The following is a 16658-nucleotide window of genomic DNA, read 5'->3' on the forward strand; positions in this document are numbered from 1 at the left end:
AAATCAATATTCGACTGAATTTTTTCTTATCCAAAAAATGATTGTTTTTCGGAAGATGAGTGGGTCTCTAGTCTCGTCCAAGAATTTTTATCAGTTACCAAATCTGTGTTAAGGAGCTAAAGAAGGCCCAAAAAAGTCAAGCTACACAGTAAAGCTACACAGATAAGCTTAATACCCTATTCTTTTCCTAAAACATTGTTTCTATTCCATTTTGAAAACCTAGATGCACTTAATCTCTTTTGATCTATTTTAGTAGTAGTAGTAGTAGTAGCAGTAAAAGTAGCGGTAGTAGTAGTAGTAGTAGTAGTAGTAGTAGTAGTAGTAGTAGTAGTAGTAGTAGTAGTAGTAGTAGTAGTAGTAGCATTAGTATTAGTAGTAATAGTAGTAGTAACAGCGGTAGTATTAGTAGTAGATATAGTAGTTATAGCAGCAGTAATAATAGCATCAGCAGTAACAAGTATACGCAATGGCAGTTCCAATTAGTCATAATCGCATGCAGCCGCAGGTACAGTTCCTAGTAGTTGCAGTCGAAAGTAGTCACTCTCACTGTGAAGTATTCGAAGTCACAGTCGCAAGTAGTTTCAGTCGTAGTCGTAATTATCTGCAGCCATAAGTACGTGTTATAATGGAAGTCTAATATAGTCATAATCGTAATTCAAAGCTGCCACAGTCTTAGTCACAGGTAGCTGGAGTCACAGTAACAAGTAGTTGGAGTCACAGTTGCAAGCAATCACAGTCGGAAGTAGTAGTAATAGTTGTAGTAGCATTAGCGGTTGAAGTAATAGTCATAGTAGCCCTAAAGCTTCAGTTTAATATGCTCCGCCGTTTCGGGGATGTTGCTGATATGTCATTTTGACAATCTGTATACACATAATGCGTATTGATTTGCTCAATATACACCCGAACATCCCACGGCAGTTTTACCTTAAAATCTTAACTCAAATAACTCAATTAAAAAAAACAGGAAAAACTGGAATCAAATAATCTACCAAGTGTAAAACTACCATGAATTGGCAACAATAAGTAAATGAAACCCAAAACGAACAGAAATTACATAAATAACCTAGTTAAAATCAAAACGAGTAAAAGTTAAGATGATTAGGGCTCACAACCTTTCTGCCTTCTTAAGGCCATATTTTTTTTTTAGTAAAGTTTATACTTTACTAAAAAAAACACAAGTGAATGTGCGTTGTCAGTTTAATATACCTAAACTCACATTTATTCTTTGAATCTATGCTCACACTCATAACAAGCAAAAGTTGTTAAAATTTTCTGTACCTATCATAGAAGTGATTAGATTGCTTTATTAATGGAGTTCTGGGACCCAAATAACAGATAGCCAAATTATAACCAAACTATCAATCATTATAATCAATAATTATCTCCTTCTTCTTTTTGAATTGAACAGAGCTATTAAAGCTTCCTTCCGATCCCGTTACACCTCTTTTCTTCATCGGATGCTCTTCTAATTCTCGTCTGCCCTCTTTAGAATTTCCATCAAATCATAATAAAGTATAACTTCATCTTTCAATATCAGATTTTGCTCCAACAAATGTAAAATATTATAGGGAAGTCTTAAAGCTCCAAAAAGCATTTTGAGATGATTTTTCTCAGCTGCTAAATTTGAATAATGAAATAAAAGACGTTGAAGGATTTCGACTTTTTGTCCACAAACCCGAAAATCCTGCGGCTCACTTGGTCTCAAACTCATCAAAATGAGATTTTAGCATTAAGGATTTAGCCTTTAACCGGTAGAGCAGTACATAATTTTCTCGGTTCAGGAGCTGTGATATTTAAGACGGAGGGTGAGGGGCTCTTGCCACTGACTATCTTACGACGAATTCTTAGTTTTTCCGGTAGCATAAGGCTATTTGTTGACTCTGAGGACTCCTGGCACCTGCAGCTTGTTGTATTGCCGAGACTGTGTACCGCAATGTTATGCTTGATTCAAATATGGCTGGGAATGTGCTGGAAAGCCTGGCAAGTGAGCTAGGGCGAATCCGGCAAATGATGAATAAAAATAGCAAACTTTTCGAATTATGAAAAGCGTGATAACTAATGACTAAATTTCCAAAATCAGATAAAAATTAGGTAATTAAAAGACAAATAAGTATGGGGGATTTTTAATTCGCCAATAAGAGGAGGTCCTTTCATGCCTCTAATTCAGCCATAAGATTTTGACATCACAGAGCTAAAACCTATATAGTGGCAAGGGTGGATCTAGAGCAAAATAAGGGGGGAGGCCCAACATGACAAGGATGCTAATGAGCAAAATCTTGGTGAAAGAATGTGACAAAGATCCCAATAGTTGATAAATTTATTCTACAAAAAGAAGAAAACAGGAAAAGAGGGTGCCAGAAAAAATCTTGGGGGGCCTTGGGTCCCCCTTACCCCCTTGATCCACCAGTTAATAGTGGCCTAAAAATTAAGAAACCATAGGGCAAGACATCCAGCAGGCTAGCTTGACTGATAATCACAGCTTCATCAGTAAACTAATAAAATATTTAGTGGTTAGCCTCTTCTGAAGGAGACATGATAATAAAATAAAATGGGTCTTTTACCATAAGGTTCCTTATTTAATGCTCTTCTGAAATTTTTTTGCCACTATTCTGATAATGCACCTCCCCCTTTGATGTTCCAGGTATAGCCCTAATAAAATGTTTTCCATTGTGTTGAATGTCATGCTTCTTTGTTAAAATAGGTTTCTTCATTACTGACTTGACAATATCCAACCTAGTTTTGCTTCAGTGAGAACAATAGAATTGTGAATATAAGCATCTTAATGAAATGAATTCTATAAGTGGATAGCAATTGAGTGAAAACATAATAGGCTAATGTGATTAGTAAGAATGTTCTATATATTCTTAAATTACATTAAGCCTATTCTTTATCACCAAGATCTTACTTCTAAGATCTTGCATCTTTCTGCAAAGATTACTGTTCTTCAGTTCATCATTTTCCTAAGATTTTATAGGTCACTGATGATAACAAAAGGGTAAAGAATGCCATTTTTCTGCCATAGAACAATAATGAGAGAAATTTGATGATATACTTATCATTGTTCTTAGACTACTGATCAGAGTGAAATAATGAAAGATGTTTGCATGAAAATGGCATAAGAAGTACAATCTTAGTCATAAGATTTCCCTCAAAGTTATTTTCTATCAAAAGATGTAAGATATTAGCATAATGGTATGCAAAAAAAAAATCCACCTTATTGTCCAGCAACATAAGGAATGAGCCTGTAGAATCTCTAGTCAGTGATGTATAGGGAGCCATTGACTCTTATAGTGTCCCAGTCCATCTTCCACAGTTTGGTGGACTAACTCTTGTAAATGACAACTTGAAATGCATCAGCAGAGGGGCAGTGACAGCTCCATTGGCAAGGTTTTTCCAGTGGGCTACCACTCTGTTGGTGAAATCTATTGGATGTCAGCTCTGTTACATGCTCCCTTCCAGGATAACTTCTTGCTATGTCCCTTGTCCTAGAGGATTCATTGAGTTGAAAAGGACTTTGACTAGAGTACTTGAGACTCAAAAACTTACAAGTCACTATGACATCATATCTCTGACATCTGTGCACAAGTCTTAGGAGCAGTAGCATACTCAATCAAAATGGCTAGCCCAGGTTCCTGCATATTTCAACAGCTTCTGTTGCCCTTCATTGGCCATGCTCTATTTTTTGATGATCTCCCATAAGAAATACACTGCAAATTATTGCCTTAAATAATGTTAAATCATAATGTCCAGCAAAATAGGGAATAATCCTGATAGAAATAAACTAAATATTTAAAGTAGGAATTTTATTATTATTGTTTTTTCTTTTATTTTACTATATATTCCAAGAGAAGGGGGGATGTACATTGTCAGAAAAGCAACAATGATATTCAGAAATAACATAAAATAATAAACAATATAGTACTACTGTTATTTATTAGGATGTTTTTTTTTTTCAGAAGAGACAGACCACAAAATATTTTCTAAATCACTATAAAATTTCTGTTAGATCATCTGGAAAGTCAATGGTTTTACCATTGAAATTTCCTAAATTTTTCTAGTTGCCTAAATAGGCCTGTGATTAGCTTGAACATTATGACCATAGATTGTACAACATTAACAATTTTAAAAGTACTGATAGTCAATAGGAGAGATGCCTAATTATGGACATGCAAATTAAATTTGAAGTAAATTTTTAGTTTTGTATTAAGTTTGAGATAAATATTTTGTGTAAACATACTGCTTGATGTATAGTAGACCAAAAAAATTAGCACAAAATTACGGATTGCTTTCCTTCTACAAACTCAAGATCATATGTTTAGCATTTAATTTAAAAACAAGAATACTCTAAAGAGGGTCTAACCAGTCACACAGCTCCACCCTTTCCAGAGATGGTACCAAAAAGCACCATTTTTTGTGTCACATGGCACTTAATCTGCTGCAATTGGTCTCAGGTTATACAAGGTTCAAAGCAGTGAGCTCAAGCTTTTGAATGAGTCCTTTATTAACTCTTTAGAGCAATTCAGTGATCCTTATAGGGGCTGGAAAAGAAAAGAAGGGAGTACTAATGGCACTACCCAGGCTAAAATAAAAGTTTCTTTGGTTTTGGAAAGGGCTGTAACCCTCCAACATAATTTGCTTAAGTTTAGTATTTTTCTGCAACATTTCTTTTTTGAATGTCTTTTGATTTGCAGCTACTGCTGCTAATAATATTGTTTTTTAATCTTAGTTTTTACTTGTGACTGGCTCTTGAATAATTGCATTCATTTATAAATCATTAGTCTTTTCCAGAAGCCTAGGAATTATGTTCAGGGAATGCAACACAGGGCTATAGGAGCATTTGGTGCAACTTGGGTGCAAAATGTACTAGCAGAGATATTTTCAAAGATAATGTCACTGCTACATATTGACAAAGTCAAAGATGCTATGCTCTACATTGCATGACCATCTCATGAGGAGGACAAATGTCAAAAAGCCAGTTTGTGGTGGAGGGAGGGGTCAATAATTTTTTACTGAACTAGTAAAAGACCCAGCTCAGGTTCTCTTAGTACTTAGAAAGTGGGTATGAGACTCAAGAAGCAGACCAAGCCAAAGACTATCACATCAAGAATGAAGTCCAAAGATGATTTAATGACAACTGACATGGTTATAACTGTGGATGGTATTCAAGTGCAGAAACAAAATTTCACAAGTGAAACCACAAAGACTAGAAAACATAAGATTTTTGCTGCAGGCTGACCCTTTTTTAATGCTTGGTTTTTATTAACTGCTGCATGAAACTGACATGGCAATGAATATTCTCAACAAGTCTGTGTCTTGTTTTAATTTTGACAAGACATCTTTGTGTATGGATCCTGGCAGCACAAAAGTTGATGGAGCCAAAGGTTCACCAGCTACTCATAGAACTGGTTGTTGTGCATGTGAAAGTACAACTATCTTGGCTGGTGTAAGTGTAAATAGAGAAAAGCTTCTACCTCTAACAATTTTCTCTGCAAAGAATGCCTGGGACTCCTGGATGCCAGTAGATGGAGCCTACCCTGGTGTATCTTATTCATCTATGAAGAAACAATGGATGACATCAGATCTCTGTTAGAATTGGTTTCAGTTCCAGTTTCTTCCTTGTGAAAAGGGAAATATACTGCTAATATTAGATGTACATCTAGCAGGCTTCAACCTGTTGATAAAGTGGTTTTCAGAGGGATGGTAGTGTCTTATGATCAAAATCTTAAGAAGTAACAAGGGGGCTCATCCTGGTGAGATTCTGCTGATGAAGGATTTTGTATGTCTGTTATTGAAGCTATGGGATACTTATCTTACTCCTGGTCTGATCAGTTGTTTAAAAGCAACTGTTGATTTAAGTGTTCTAATGAAAATAAACCCATCCATAATTGACCATAGCAAGTTTGAACCTGCAAAGTTGCTTACAAATGAAAAAGGAACAAGTGTAGAAGGCAGCTAAATCCAAAGTAACAACTGCTGTTAACACAGAACTAGGAACCTTACTGTGTTCCATCCCCATTTCTATGGATTGTTTTGGTGGACTTTGTCCTAAGGAACACAGGAAAGGCTCTGACAGAGCATGGAATGAAGTGGAAAAGTAAAACTCCTACACTTAGATATGCTGATGATTCGTTTCCTAGAGAAAAAGGTAGCAACATGAATGATTTTTGGAGGTTTGGGAGTTGTGGGTGAAAGGACAGGTTTGGTAAGAAGATTAAATCACTTATACTGGTATAACTGAAGGTGAAGAGGTGATGTTGGGTAATGAGAAGATTGACCAAGTGGATAGCTTCACTTAGCTTGGTAATATTAATAGTAAATATGGTAGGTGCAGTGAGGATGCTAAAGGTAGAAAAGCCAAGACCCATGATATATTTCTCAAAGTTAATAAAGTTTGGAAGAATATTAAGGTGAGTCTAAAAACCAAGATTAGGATATTGGAAGCTAGTAATGACAGTGGTCAAGTACGATACTGGAACATAAGTGCTCTTAAAGATGGAGAACAATGTGTTAGATGTTTTCTGCAAGAATCTTCTACAGGCTCTTTTGAGCACAAGTCTGACTGACTGTATTTGAAACATTAAGCTGCACCAAAAATGTTGTTCTATTCTGCTTTCTTGGGCAATAGTGAAAGAAGGGTTGAGATGGCCAAGACACATTCTGGTGCATAAGGATTACTGATTGCCAAAGATTGTCCCTTTTTGCCAACTATATGGGACAAAATTCCATATTGGCCAAATTCAAATGCTTGTGCACCTTGGCTATGATACTCATAAAAATTGCCTTCTTGGGTAAGTCCAAAACTATTAGAGCTACCTCACAGTGGCGGAAAAAGTATGTTTTGGTCTTTTGATGCCAGTAAGACAAAAAAAAAGTGTTTCTTTATGGCCTCACAGTGATTCCTCCACATCCATTATGGTGAAGTATTATTATTTTTACATATTATGGGAAAAAGTTAGAAGGGGTTGTTGGCTTTCCTGGAAGCTAGTATAAGTCAAACATGGCCAACTGCATGAACTTCAAGACCTGGTGATTGATTTCACACACAATGTGAATGAAAATCGGAAAATGTTGGAAAGTACTGTAAAAAAGATTGATAGAAAGTGACATTAGATACTTTGTGGTAAAAAAACAACTGGTAAAACAACGAGGAATTAATCTAAGACAGTGATTAATTCCTCCTTGTTTTGCCAGTTGTTGTTTGTATGATGAAAAGGTAGTGTTGTCCACGTTTTATTTTTGTAAAAAAACATTTCTTGAGATTCAATGTATCAAAAAAACTGGCTATAGTGCTGGACTTCCCTCAGTTCACCATAGTTCCTTGGAATATATTGGTTTAATTTAACATTATATTTTAACCAATTTTGTAACCCACTTCTAGTGGCAAAGGACAAAAGGGGTCAAAATAGAATTTGTAATAGAAGCTATTAGTATATCTGGAAAGAGCATAAAAATATGCATTATTAGTGTGGTCTTTTTACCTAGCTAAGTAATGGAAAAACTCGAAATTTATCAAGCTTGAGTCTAAACATAGAAAATTCTCCAATGCAAAATCTCAAAGACAAAGTATCCAAATATCAATCTAAGACAAGTGTTATGAAGCAGGATAATTGTGTTTAAGTAGGTTAGGATTTAAGGGTAACTTTTGTTATGGTTTAACTGTTGAAAAAAGTTTCCCTAGATTGTAGTCAGCCAATCCTAATGAGCCCAGTCCCAATTATCTACATCATATTCAAGATTACGAATCCATTATCCATGTTTATGAACAGCCCATTTTAATCAGAATATTAGTCTGAGATTGGGCACTGTCTCCATAACACTAACGATTTTATATGCAGTGGTAGTCAACAGTTGAGCCTGATCTTGGACACATGCTTTAACCTGGACCCTAAACTCAGAAAATGCTGCTGAGCCTGATCTTGGACACATGCTTTAACCTGGACCCTAAACTCAGAAAATGCTGCCCAACCTTGGGCGTGGGATCTTATAGTTTCAACAAAGTATCAAAATTATAAACAAACTATCAAGCATACATTCAATCTAAGGCAACTGTTGCAAAACAGAATAATGGCATTAAAGTAGGCTAGGATGGAAAGGTAACTTCTATCTAAGTTAAAATGTGAAAAAAGAGTTTCCCTAGATTGTAGTCAGCCAATCCTAAATAGCCCAGTTTCTAATATCTGCCAATTCTAACTATCTATAAGTATTTCCAATATGTCCAAGATTAGGAACCTTCAGCCCATGTTTATGATAAGTACATTTTAGTGAAAGTGTTTGTCCAAGATTAGGCACTTTATTAGTTCTGGGGTTATTACCGTAGTCTAATTAAGTTCTACCTCCACTCCTTAACTTAGTAGGTTCAGTGTAGCCATCAGAACCAGATCTGAGATTTTGAAGAAGGGAATCCAATGAACTAGTGGAAAATAATTGTGCTAATATATAGTCATATATTTCTTGGGCCTGGATTCATATGTCCACTAACCCACCTGCAGAATAAAAAACCAAATAGGGACTACCATCTCTTGGGTTCTGGTCCATTGTTTATAAGGGGTTTCTAGCATGATTAACAAAACATATTCTTGCTCTTGCGAACTTGCATTCAAGAGGAGCGAAAAATGGCTTTTGGCACATGGGATGATGCCAGGCATCAGTAGGGACCAGCTCAATTAGCCTCTTAACATCCAATGGTGAAAACAAATCCTCGTCTGAATTAAAATAAACTTGTCCTCAGGCATAATGTATAGTTATTTTTCACAAAAATGCAAAAGTTCGCGGTTATGATTGGGTGCAGGAAAATGGGGTAAAAATTGGAGCGAAACATAATTAGGCTTCTTCTGAGTTCTACCCCATGGAATAATCGTATGAAGATCAGGCTTTGATGCCAAATGAAGGTGAAAATTAGATATGTTGCTCAAGAAAAAGGTTTGGAGGGACCAAATTACGATATCAATACAGGATAAGAGTGGGACAAGGGGCTATAGGATAAAGGTTTGGGAATGTTTAGTGACTGGTAATGGGAGAGTGCATTCCCCAGGGATTGGATTGACTCCTTTGCATCAAACGAGGCCAACTACCCCAAAAAGTTTTTAGAACAGACTCCAACCTCCTTCATAGGCTTTTCAGTCCAACCCTAAATTTAATACAGCTTAAATTTTCCAAAACCCAATATAATCCTTCCAGTTTTATTTTTTTGATCTATGGTTTTCTCCAAGGTAAGAAGACTTCCTCCTTCCCCCTAAGCTCTTGTCCTACTGTAGTTTGAATACAATAAACGTAATTTGCTCGAAATATATCTGTCTGCAATTGCAGACAGAATTTTCGAATTGTGCATCTTTTTTTCATTCCTTTTTTTGCTTCCACTTTTTTTTTCTATTTTTCTGTCATGCAAAATAAATCATCATCAAATGCGATTAGGACTCCAGTGTCTGCCATCTCAGGATAAATTTGGATATCGAAATTTTGTTTTGCTTTTCTTTTTTCTGCTTTAGTTTTCTTTACTTTGGCCAAAGAAATAAATAAATGATCATTAAATGGAAACTCAATTCTTGAAAGATAATTTCGTTTCGCACCTTTTCTCTATCTTTTTGTTCTCTTTATTATTACAGAAGAAATAAGTAAACTGTCATCGAATAGGAACTGAATTCCCACATTGGGCTTTTCACATTGGAATAGGATTTTACGAACTTTTTGAGGCGCACTAAATTTGGTTTCAGTCTTCTCTGGCACAGTAAGTGCCTTGTTTTTGTCATCCTGGCAGCACAAGTTTTGATCCTGATCTTTATTTACCATAAAATGACTAGGAAAACAACGTTTTCCAGGATTATTAGCATTCTCAACTCGAATGTCAAGCAGTTTGTTTTTTAGAAAGGGTGGCTTCGCCTCCTCGTTTTGCACATGGGTTGCTGTAACTACCCTCATTGTGACCGAAGTTGCATATTTTTCAGCCTTGGAATTTAAGGTTTCATTCGTATCATTCTTTCGCAATCGACCCCTAGGAAAATTATTTCGGTAATTTACGGTCTATAAGCTGCCTGTGATGAGAGACCACTCTCCTGAATACCCCAGTGAACTTTTATCAGTCCTTCCATGGTTTTTATAAGGTCCCAATGACATTTTTCATTGGCCTCTCTAAGCCTCTCGTCTGCCTCTCTCTATTTTTTTTTTCATTTGATCCTTACTAGCCCGGCAGAGTTTAATATTTTCATTTGCTTGATCAATCATTTCTAAAGGTCTCTCGGCTGCTAGATTTCCGACAACTTCGGCCTAAGTGTTAGCTACCACCCCTTCAGCTAGGTGGTCTTTGTCAGTCAGGAAGTCGCACATTTTCATGCTCAAATGATATTATCTCTGCACGATATGTATCGTGCAATTATATGCACGATAGCACGATATGTATCGGCGATTTAACTTAATTAATTAGTCGATAGTGGCGAACTAAATAATTGCCACACCAAGAAAAATAACAATACACAGTACAGTATTGCAAACTATAAGCGATATGCACACGATATTTACCAAACATCTTCAATACCAACACCTAATCAGCGAATATCAATTTGGTTTGCTTGAAAAAATCCCCGAAGCATAAAATAGATTCCCTAAGCGGGAAATCACAAGGGTTATGGGGGAAAGGAGGAAGCAAACTGAGCAAATCATGTGGATATTATACTAATGGATTAGCTGGACTAAAATTCACACAGGGAAATCCCCCTGTGTCACAGAATCTAACGTCTGTTCCAGAAATTGGATACTCAACATGCAGATTTTCCTAATTTGCTCAACTCGGCTGATTAAACAAAAGGACAGGTCTCTCTAACCTTCCTAACAACACACGAACGAATTCTCGCTAATTTACCATGCAATACTGATCATAATCTCCAATATTGAATATAGTATTTTCAATAATCCACTCGAAAAATAATCAAAAAATTTACTTTCTTTTAAGCTATCTTATAAACCTGTAATATCTACTTTCACACGGAGAGATTCCACCTCTATTCGTGATCAAACAGTTTGTGGTAACAAACTGTAAGTAAAGAGCGACGCAGCTCAGTAGTAACAGAAACTCTAAGAAACATAGTTGTGGTAACAATAGATACATAAAAAAAGCGAATTTTGATGCTTAATCATAATATGTAAAATTCATCAAATTAAATATTACTCATCAAAAGTTATGAGCCTGAGAAGATTTGTCTAATTTTTGAAAAAGGGGAAAACGCCCCCAAAACATCAAGTGATCTTAATGAAAATGAAACTATCAGATTCAGCATACCAGAGAACACTATTGTAGAGGTTAGAAGCTCCTATGTAGAAAAATGTGGAATTTTGCATTTTTTGCCAGAAGAAAGATCACGGATGAGTGCGTATTTGTTTTTTTTTGTTTTCTCCAGGGATGATAATATTGAACCGGTGACCGTAGAAGATTGAGAGAGGGCTCATTTGGTCGGAAACCGAAAGTTCTAGTGCCCTTTTTAAGTGACAAAATATTGGAGGGTAGCTAGGCCCCTGGCGCGCTCATTTCCCCCCAAAGTCGTCCGATCAGAATTTTGAGATCTAAATCTAATAACTATGTCTTATCATGACTTGACACCCCGCAGTACCTGGGGAAAGGGCTGCAAGCTATGGACTTTGCCCATTGTTTGCATATACTATTGGTTATTGGGAAGCATGTAAGTGTTTTTATGGGGGATTTTTCTGGTGAAGGGGTGGTGGTTACCTGGGAGGATTTTTTCATTGAGGAGTTTTTCGAGGGAAAGGGCATTTTCCATAGAGGGGGAGTTTGGTTTCCCAGCATTATTTAAAATACGATCAGGAATAAATAAAACAACAAGTTTGTTCAACTGAAAGTAAGGAGCAGCATTAAAACTTAAAACAGAACAGAAATTATTACGTATGTGGGGGTGGGGTTGCCCTCTCCTCAATACCTCTCTCTTTAAGCTAAAGTTTTTTTTAGAACTTTTGAAAGAGCTCATTATTCTAATTAAACGGCCTTAATGATTCGGGAATCATTCTTAAATAACTGGAAAAAAATCAAACTTTAACGTAAAGAGCGAGGTATTGAGGAGAATGCGACTCCCCTTATATACGTACTAATTTGTTTTTGTTTTAAGTTTTAATGTTGATCCTTTTTTCAGTTGAAAAAACTCATTTTTATGGCAATGGTATTAACCAAGTGACATATAGCAATCGCAAATTCTGTCGGTCTGTCGGTCTGTCTGTCGGTCCTGGTTTTGCTACTTTAGGCATTTCCAGGTAAGATGAAATTTGGCAGGCATATCAGGGACCGGACCAGATTAAATTAGAAATAGTAGTTTTCCCGATTTGACCATCTGGGAGGAGTGGGGGGCCTGTTAATTCGGAAAAATAGAAAAAATGAAGTATTTTTAACTTACGAACGGTTGTTCAGATCTTAATGAAATTTGATGTTTGGAAGGATATCGTGTCTCAGAGATGTTATTAAAATCCCGACCGGATCTGGTGACATTGGGGGAGAGTTGGGAGGGGGAAACCTAAAATCTTGGAAAACACTTAGAGAGGAGGGATCGGGATGAAACTTGGTGGGAAAAATAAGCACAAGTCCTATATACATGATGGATATAACCGGAACGGATCCGCTCCCTTTGGGGTATTTGGTGGGGGGGGGGGCGGGTAATTCTGAAAAATTAGAAAAAATGAGGTATTTTTAACTTACGAACGGGTGATCGGATCTCATTGAAATTTGATATTTAGAAGGATATCGTGTATCAAAGCTATTATTTTAAATCCCGACCGGATCTGGTGACATTGGGGGGAGTTTGGGGTGGGTGAACCTAAAATCATGGAAAACGCTTAGATTGGAGGAATCGGGATGAAAGTTGGTGGGAAAAATAAGCAGAAGTCTTAGATACGTGAAATACATAATTGGAACGGATCTGCTGTATTGGGGGGGGGGTAATTCTGAAAAATTAGAAAAAATGACATATTTTTAGCTTATTAAGGAGTGATCGGATCTTCATGAGACCTCATATTTAGAAGGACCCCGTAACTCAGATATCTTATTTTAAATCTCAACCGGATCCAGCGTCATAGGGGGGGGGGTCTGGGGAAACCGGAAATCTTATAAAATACTTAAAGCTGAGAGATCAGGATGAAACTGGATGGGAAGAATAAAAACCTGTCTACGATACGTGACTGACATAACCGGGCCGGATCTGCTTTCTTTGGTGGAGTTGGTGGGGGACCGGAAATCTTAGAAAATACTTAAAGCGGAGAGATCAGGATGAAACTGGATGGTAAGAATAAAAATCTGTCTAAGATACGTGACTGACAGAACTAGGCCGGATCTGCTCTCTTTGGTGGAGTTGGGGGGGGGGAAGTAATTTGGAAAAATGAGGTATTTGTTACTTACGAAAGGGTGACCAGATCTGAATGAAATTTATATTTAGAAGGATCTTGTGCTTTAAAGCTCTAATTTTAAATTCCGACCAGATCCCGTGACATTGGAGGGAGTTGGAGGGGGAAACCAGAATTCTTGGAAAACGTGAAGATTGGGGTATTTTTATCTTACGAATAGGTGATCGGATCTTAATGAAATTTGATATTTCGAAGGAATCCATGTCTTAAATGCTCTTATTTCAAATCTTGACCAGATCTTTTGACATTGGGGGGAATTGGAGGGGGAAATCTTGGAAAACACTTGGAGTGGAGGAACCGGGATGAAGCTTGGCGGATAGAATAAGCAAATGTCCTTGATACGGGATTGACGTAACCGTACCGGATTCGCTCTCTTTGGGGGAGTTGGGGGAGGGGTTCAGTGATTTGGCGAGTTTGGTGCTTCTGGACGTGCTAGGACAATGAAAATTGGTAGGCGTGCTGCACAAATTGACCTGATAAAGTCGTTTTCCCAGATTCGACCATCTTGGGGGCTAAAGGGAGGCAAAAAATTAGGCATTTATAACTTACGTGTGGTTGATCGGATCTTAATGATTTTTGATATTTAGAAGGACATCGTGACTCAGAACTTTTATTTTAAATCCTGACCAGCATTAAGCCTCTGATTTTCCTTTTAAATCAATCTATTGATTCTTAGAATTTTGTTTGAGCTCATACCCTATGAGCTCTTGGCTCTTAGCTCTTCTTGCCTCGTCACAAGTGCCATTTGAGCTCTTAGCTCTTGTTTTTTACATCGGGGCACTGGGTAGAGAAGGAGTTGTCGCAGAAAATTCGGAAAGGGCTCTTTCAATTTGAAATTGAAGGGACTAGTGCCTTTTTAATAGTCGAAAGTTATTGGAGGGCAACCAAACCCTCTTCTACACCCATCATTTCCCCAAATACATTCAGTCAAAATTTTGAGATAACCAGATTGTCCAGCGTAGTTGAAAGGTACGGAAATTGTGTATTTGAGGATGACATCCCTCCATCCCTCCCCCAAAACCCTCGGGACCAGGGTTGTAAGTTATGCCTAGGGTTCATATAAGGTTTCTATAGAAAGAGTGGTCGTATAAGCTTCAGGGGGGTTATCGGATTGGTAATCAAAAAATCTAGTGCCTTTCTTAAGAGTAAGTGATCGGAGGGCAGATATCCCCCCCCCAAACGTCGTATTTTCCCGGAATGCATCTGGTAGAAATTTTGAGATGACCATTTATTGTCGTAGAAACCTCGAAAAGGCCTCATTCGATTAGAAACTGCAAGAACTAGTGGTCTTTTTAATAGTCAAAAGTTATTGGAGGATAACAAGCCCCTCCCCCTCCCCACGCCCATCATTTCCCAAAACATATCCAATCAAATTATGAGATAGCTATTTTGTTCAGCGTAGTTGATAGGTCTGGAAATTATGTCTTTGAGGATGGCAAACCCCCTCCCCCACAGCCCTCAGCGCAAGGGTTGTAAGCTATGCCCTGAGGGCATATAAGGTTCTTATAGAAAGGGCGGTCGCATAAACTTCGGAGGGGACTCATGGGATCGGAAATCAGAGGCTCTAGTGCCCTTTTTAAGAGTCAAAGTGATCGGAGGGCAGCCTTCATCCCCTCCCCTCATGTCGCATTTCCCCTGAATGCATCCGATAGAGCATTATGAGATGACCATTTGTTGTCGTAGAAACTCCGAAAAGGGCTCATTTGATTGAAAATTGTAAGGGATAGTGCCCTTTTTAGAAGCCAAAAGTGATTGGAGGGCAACAAGCCCCCTACCACTCGGTCATCATTTCTCTACACACACCAAATAAAAATTTCAGATAACCGTTCAGCCCAGTTGAAAGGTCTAGAAATTATGTCTTTGAGAATGGCACACCCCCTTGCAGCCCTCAGCGCAAGGGTTGTAAGTCATGCTCCGAGGGCATGTAAGGTTCTTATGGAAAGGGCGGTCACATAAACTTTGGAGGGGGCTCATTTGATTGGAAACCAGAAGTTCCAGCACCATTTTTAAGATTCAAAGTGATCGGAGGGATTGTTCAAAAATAGTCAAAAGATCATTTAACAAAGCCTTGGGTTTGACAGATTCCCCAGAGTCTATGGGTAAGGGTTTTAAGCTAAGCCCCAGGGGCATATAAGGTTCTTCTGGAAGGGGTAGTCGTGTGAACTTTAGAAGAGGTTCATTTAATTGGAAATGTTAGTTCTAGTTCGCTTTTAAGAGTCAAAAGTGATGTGGAACCAGCCACCCCCTCCCTGATATCCCTTTTTCCCGAGGCGCATTCAGTTGAAGTTAGGAGATAGTCATTTTGTTGTGATATTCCAAAATTCGTATAACAATGTCTATATGGTGGACACAGCCCCCCCCCAGAACCCAGAGGCAAGGGTTGTAAGTTATGCCACGGGTCACGTATGGTTCTTATGGAACGGATGGTCGTATAAACTTTGGATCAGATAGAGCTCATTTGATTGGAGGTCGGAAGTTTTAGTGCCCCTTTTAAGAGTCAGAAGTGAATGGAGGGTACTCACCCTCCATTCCGCAAATGATAAGGGAGATAACCAAAAAGGCAAAATTTGCTTGCTACCAATACTACTACAATTACCACCACTATTACTACCAGAATATTCCATTTACAATATTTGATTAGAACTGAATCGAAAGACGCTATGTGCAAGTACATTATCAAAGAAGCGTATCTCAAGAATTGATTTGGGAATTAATTTGGAACTTTCAGGGAATGCTTCAAGGGGAAGATCATCTGACCAAAAGGTAATATCTGCACACTACTGCTAGTACTACCGTTACTGCTAGATTTATTACTACTACTACTAATACTACTATTGCAACTACTTGTAAGGCTAAGCGTATTGAGATGAAAATCTGAAGAAATATATGAACATATAGGTTATCAAAGGGACATGTAAGCAATGTCATATCAATCGCTAATTCTATGAAGTTGAAACTTCCAGTACTTGATAAGAGGGATGTTCTACTGACCAATAGGCAATATGGTAATATTACTGTTGCTATTATTACTATCGCTATTACTATTGACACTATTACTAGTAATATCAATACTACTACTCTGACTACTGTTACAACTACATCTAACGGTATGAAGGTGAAATTTTCTAGGAATTTCGGGGGGGGGGTGAACTGAATCACAACACGCCGTCTGTATGTAGGTTGTCAAAAGGGTGTAACAGCAATATCTTAGGAACAGTTTGGTATGTGAAGTTGAAACTAACAGGGCTTTTTGCGAGGGATTTGAACTA

General features: G+C 37.7%; 1 protein-coding gene across 1 annotated transcript in view; it reads left to right on the forward strand.

Annotated features, from left to right (window-relative positions):
• Positions 1–2012: 2012 nt before the first annotated feature.
• The window catches only part of LOC136025797 (mitogen-activated protein kinase kinase kinase 4-like), a 131618-nt gene continuing 116972 nt past the window's right edge, over positions 2013–16658 (forward strand). The window contains exon 1 of the mRNA XM_065701787.1: positions 2013–2091. The gene's annotated coding sequence lies outside the window, so the exon portion shown is untranslated. The remainder of the gene's footprint in view (positions 2092–16658) is intronic.

This window comes from Artemia franciscana, chromosome 4, assembly GCF_032884065.1.
Source record: "Artemia franciscana chromosome 4, ASM3288406v1, whole genome shotgun sequence".
Classification (NCBI taxonomy): Eukaryota; Metazoa; Arthropoda; class Branchiopoda; order Anostraca; family Artemiidae; genus Artemia; species Artemia franciscana.